Genomic DNA, 6,444 nt, shown 5'->3' with positions numbered 1-6,444 from the left:
AGCTACATTCAACTGCTCCCAAAATCTGAACATATTTTTACAAAATTTCTGAAATTTCACTAAATAAAAACTTGGCTCACTAGCCTGACAAAGGAGCATACTCTTTCTTATAAAAAACATGTACTTTTATACGCATTCACGCAATGTTTTTTCGAAACTTATGCAATTTTTGTTCACTCAAACCTTTCCAATTCACGCATTCACGTATTTTTTTTTTTAGATTTTCACGCATTCACGCAATTAAAAATTGACATTGCCTCACAAATGATATTATAGACTGACTGTAAAATTTTATAGGAAAGCTTAATTGAATATTGAGTGTGAAAAACTACGTAAGTATCCAAATTATTTGAAACGGTAGGAGGAATGCCCTGCCAAATATTATTAAAACCACGAAGTGCTTTATAATTATAATCTTTTTGGGTGGGAAATGTAAGTGTTTTATGAAACTTTGTACTGTGAGTATTACATCTCAAAAGTCAGGGCTGAAGAATTTCATGACTAGTCACGCACACGGCTGCTTTCTTTAAGTCGAGGCATGGCGTTCTAAATTCAAATAGATTTAGAACGCCATGAGTCGAGGCTTTCTTGCTTGTCCAAAATAGTAAAAATCGGAAGAAAAAAATAGACATACATGTGTAGCAATATCAAGACTTTGAGCGGGAATTTATTGGCGCGCAATAATGGCAACGCTAGTTATGGGATAAATTTCCAGGTTGTTGTTACGTTGTTACCTATACGAACAAGATCGAAGATTCTGTGTCTTGATGGTCCTGGTGGTACGTGTGTAGCTGATCTGAACGCAGAGAAGGGAAAGTTAAGGACAACCAATTGGAATATCAAGTCTATATGAAGAGTCTCTACCTCAGAGTTTACAGTAGGTATATTTTTCAATACTTTTCAATCTTCAATCTTCAATCAATCTTTTGGTATAAAGCTTCTAATGGTTCTAACTGCGCCTAAGTGCTGAGGTCCCCAATTTTTTGGGATATTTTAAGTGTTGCTGTTGAAGATAAAATGTAAACTACACGTAAGATACACGTTTTCTTCAGCCCCCCCCCCCCCCGCCAGGCACTTTTTTGCAAAGCAAAAAATAAATTTTCTTTTCACCTAACTATTTTTTTCTTTTCTGTGTGCTTGCCAATAAAATAAACCTTTCTAAAAGGGGATAGATGGACACTTAAATAAGTCTAATAGCCAAGAAGTGTGACATAATTATTTTGGAAAATTTGTTAGAGAAGATTTTCAATAAAATAAAAAATTTAAAAATTTTCATGTTTTATTAAAAAAATACTTATTATCTTTTGAAAAATCAAACAGAATGAAGTTGTTTTAGCCAAATAAGAGGCAGGTCAAAATCGAAAATTTTCTGATCTGCTGTTGTCGCAAACCATGGTTGCGCCTCCTTAGTCACTATAATTTTTATTGGCCCCCTCACTTTCAAAATCGTAGCGCTGGACTTGTTATACGAACATCCAAAATTTTTGAAGCCTTTGGATGTTCTTTTCTTAAACTGTTTGAAATTTGAAAGTCTAAAAATTTCTTAATGTTCTTGTTTTTCACTATTTTGTGAGTATTTTTGTCCTCATATAAAGGAAATTGGGTCTTTTAGGGTCAGCAAAGCCTTAAAATATTCCGTAAGTTGGTCTTATGTCGACATCTAATTTTGACACCCTCCTTTAGAGATAGGAATAATTGTAAGGTCAGAATTGCTGATGGATGCTATTTTTCTTTGCTTAGCAATCAGAGAGGAAAAAATCTTTGGCTATAATTGATCTAGACCTTCCTATTATTCCTATCTCTAAAGAAGGGTATTAGGACTAGAAGAGGGATGTCAACATTAAACCTACCTACGGTTCTTAACTTTTTCCTAATATTTTGGCCATGGAAGCCTTATGATTTAGGTTGCTTTTTTAAGTAAGGTGCCATATGTGCTTCCTTATGGAAGCAAGCGTTCAAATCCGTAGTGGTATGCAGTTAGCCACACTAGGAAATCAAACTCTCATATAAAAAAACATCAGTCATCTACAGGATGTATTTGCATCAACAAGGATAAGAGTTATATACCTGAATAAAGTTCCCAAGACAATTACCTAACTATTACAAAAATATATCAAAAATTACAAAATGACTGATTGCCAACGTACAGCAGCCAGCTAATAAACCAACCAAAATTTGTTATTTAATAGATAGCATTTTGATTTGTTAGGCCTTGATTACATGCTAAAGTAAAAATAATTCAACACACATGGGTCAGTGTTTGAGGTCCGACAGAATTTCTGGGAAATACCCTACCTGGTGATGCATGGATCTAGGTCTTTTCCCTTTTTTTTTTGAGGTTGTTCTTCAAATTAGTTTTTGAGGTTGGCTCGGGTCAATTTTTTTCATCTATGGCTTAAATTTTTGGTAATTTCTCATAGTTATGAAAATGTTAATTTCATTAAAAAGCGCCAGTTTATTTGTTCATGAATTTCTTTTAAATTTTAGAAGTTTTGTGGAGCATTTTTTTCTTATATAGCACTTTCGCAGAATAACTCATCTTTATACACATTTTTTTAGGGGGACTCTAGTATGACTATCATACTAGAGTCCCCCCAAAAAAACATCAAAAAGACATAGGAAAATTTAAATATAATTATAAATGCTTCTGCTTGATTTGATAGGTCGATTTTCAACGTTTTCAAGCACTTTCTGAAAGCAACTTCTTTGTTCAATTGAGCATATCTTTTAATATGATGAACCGATTTCAATAAATGACCCATCAAAATCTAAGTTTATCTTTCTTCTTTCCACACAGGAGGGGGGGGGGGGGGTACCAAGTCAGTGTACTGGACCATAGGGTACTAACTTGATTTTTGGATTTTTAGTACACGTACTAGCTGTTTTTTCGATCAGATAAGTTTAGAAACCACCCCTTATAGTGCACTGTTCTAATTTCTTCTTAGCCAGATAAGTTTAATTGCCACCATATACACGCTTTTTCTTTTATAAGAATAGTGTACTTTGGTTGAGGGTGAGCATTATTCTTATTTTTCTATTGTTCTAAACAATAGGCCTATTGTTTTAAACCAGAAATCTCACCTGACATTCTTATAGAAGTTATTCTCATAAAAGAAAAAGCGTGTACACCACTTACCCCAGGTAAGTGACCTACTGGACGTGCGGCCCTTAAGGGTAGGTTTTTTGGACTTTGGAAAGTGTACTGTAAGTGGGAAAAAGTGCACTGTAAGGGTGTAAAATTTTATAAAATACCAAATTTTGAGGTAAAATTTGAGAAATTTCAAAAAATTTTGCCCTGAAAAGGGCAAAAAATTTCGAAAAATTACACTATTAAGGGTTGATCTTCAGCCAAATCTTTCCTGCACTGTAAGGGACCGATTTTAGAGACCTGATTTTTGGCCGAACGTACGGTCGTTTTCACCCCCTCCTCCCAGTGATTTCACTTATATATAGATTTTTTTTCAATTAACATCAATCCAACAAGGTTACTAAAAAACATAAAACAATAGAGCGGATTTGTTTTTATAAAACTTGAAAGCTTCGATTCGAACGTTTACACATTCAAGTTCTTGTTGTTGCCATAATGTAGATAGGGCCTTAAAGAAAACGTAAACAAGATTGGAATTAGGCCGGTCTCCACTTGCGCATGCTGCGACTCTGAAACAAATCCAATCAAGTAAACAGAAAACATCGGGAGAAAATCAGTGTACCAATTTGTATAACCAGCCTTGACTTGAAGGTCTCGGACCAGCTTGGACCTGGCAAATTAGGCCAAATATACATGGGAATTCACTGGGTTTGTGTGTTTTTACCACTGAAATTAGTACAATGTACTAACTTCTCAGTGTGTATCAATTCAGAACACCACCCTTTTTAGTACAGTGTACTAACTTTTTCATTGTATTTTTCTCAGAGGACCACCCTTTTAGTACACTGTACTAACTTTTTCATTGTATTTTTCTCAGATGACCACCCTTTTAGTACACTGTACTAACTTTTTCATTGTATTTTTCTTAGAGGACCACCCTTTTAGTACACTGTACTAACTCAATTTAATCTAAAAAATACACCACCCCACCAGCTATGGGCCAGTACACTGACTCGATACCCCCCCCTGTCCCCCCCCTGTCCCCCCCCCCTGTTCCACACCTGGTACTACTGTAGGCCTTAACATTGACTAGTTTTCCTGGTTTTGAAGGTTTGTAAAATTTTTCTTCCTAACAATAACATTAATTTTTGTAAAATGACCACATCATGGTATTGCTTGAATGTCTTGTCAAATTAGTTTTATCCTTGTTTCTGGAATTAAATCATTCCTCAAAGATTTTTCTAGTTTTTTTGAAGCTAATTTCTTTGAATGATTTTTAAAAACAAAAGTGATGAAAATATCTTATAGTTTGCAATATTGTACTGGGAAATATTTCTATTTTTAGTTTAGAAATTAAATCAATTTGATTAATAACCAATCATAAATTCATTATATCTTAATTGATATTTTATTAACACTAACATTCTAAAGAACCCTTTATTACACACAAAATTGCTCATTAAACAAAGCATAATACCATTATCGAAAATTTCTTTTTAATAGGACTCGGATTGGAATTTCATAAATGTGCAACTTTCTTTCAATTGGCCACTTTTTGGCTGGCCGCATTAATTTCAAAAATTCACTTCACGTTTTTCTATAATTGAATATTATATAAGAAAGAAATTGTGAAATTTAATTGGACTCAAAATACTAAGTGTACCAGACAAAGCAATGGATAAAAATAGCTGGATTAAAGCTCTCTCTTTGCTCACAAGAGAGCATCCATCACTTGCCAAAATATTTTACCGATTCTTGTATCAGATTAGAGGCTAGTATTTTTATATTCACAATGTACCAGGTGGCACAAAATGACCAGGAAAATTGAGTGTGAGTGTGTCAGAAATAAGTACCCTCGATTTCTCTATGTTCTATGTTCTAAATTTTGTGAATTTTCTATCAACTTTCCAGATAGTTGTGAAATTTTTCACAATTGATTTTTTACCTAATTTTGTAGTACCCATGTTCTGGAATAAGGTTAAAACAATGAAAAGATGACAACTTCAAAAAGACTTTCAAAATTGAAATTTTGTTATGATTAATCATTAAAAATTCAGATTTTCGAAATTTTACACACTGAAAGTGCAATTTTTCTTATCTTTGCTGATTTCGACCCTTACAGCGCACTTTGGGAAGCTTGGAAAGTATACCCTTAAGGGCCGCACGTATGGTAGGCCATTTACCTTACCGTTTATCCTTCACCGGGGAACAATTGTCAAAACCTGAATATTCCAGATGTGTATTCCATTTTGCAGACGGCAATGATCATGTAGATGCTGTCAATCTTAATATTAATTAAGGCTAATTTGCGAACCCTTGTTACATTAATAAACGTAAAAGAAAAGTTGACAAGTCTAAGGAAATAGAGCTTGACAGTCTTAACTCTATTTAATATAAGAGAGGAAATACCTAGGAAAGGTATTTTATATGATTCAATGCATATATAAGTATTGATGGAGGTCTATATTGCTGGAATTGGAAGGCTGGATTCTATGCTAGAGAAGATTTTTTCAGTCTTTTTCCAGGGAATCCTTTTAGAAAATACACGATTTTTTAATAAGAATAAAATATATAAGAACATAAGGCTTCGCTGGCCGAAATATAAGAACAAGTTAGGAACATTTTAAGGCTTAGTGGACGCTAAAACACCTAATTTCTTAGGAAATTGGACAAAAATAACTCAAAAAAAGCCGAAAATAAGAAAATTTCAAGAACATTTTTAGGCTTAAAACTCAAAAAGTTAAGAACATCCGAAGGCTTCAAAAATTTTGCATGTTCTTATAAAAAAAACGTGTATTATAAAAACATTCATGTCCTTTTTTATTATAATGGTGGATATATCGAGTGATTTGATTTGGAAAGGCAATTTTCACAACAGTTACAATTTTTTCTTACTACAATCAGTAATCATATGTTGAGGTTCAGCTGTTCCTTGGTATTTGAGCCTCAAATGGTTTTGATCCTTTTGGAGGGTAAAATTAAGGCTTTTTACCCAAATTTCAATGCCTTCATCACGTGCTTGAAAATAAGCCATTCCAGGCTTAGCATTGCGTTCTTATGAAAAAAATCTTATTACAAATTTTCAATCTGACCTTTTTCATTTTGCTTCGATTGTCTAAAGAATAATAAAAATAGACGTCTCTAGGGTTTTGTAAAGTTTAACCAAGATAGGTAGCCTCAAAAACTTTATTTAGTCTTTCACACCCCCTTCTCATAGACCCACTGGGACCCCTTACCACTGACAAATTTGGCCAAAATATCTTCTACGGTGGGAAATTATCCTCAAATTTTTGTCCCGCCACTGGAGACAATCAAATAAACCAAACCTCACTGCAAAATATTAGGCTTTTTTTCCC

The sequence above is a fragment of the Clytia hemisphaerica genome, unplaced genomic scaffold, assembly GCF_902728285.1.
Source record: "Clytia hemisphaerica strain Z4C2 unplaced genomic scaffold, Clytia hemisphaerica genome assembly, whole genome shotgun sequence".
In the NCBI taxonomy this organism is placed as follows: Eukaryota; Metazoa; Cnidaria; class Hydrozoa; order Leptothecata; family Clytiidae; genus Clytia; species Clytia hemisphaerica.
The sequence above is the reverse complement of the archived record's forward strand: the minus strand, read 5'-3'. Positions refer to the sequence as shown.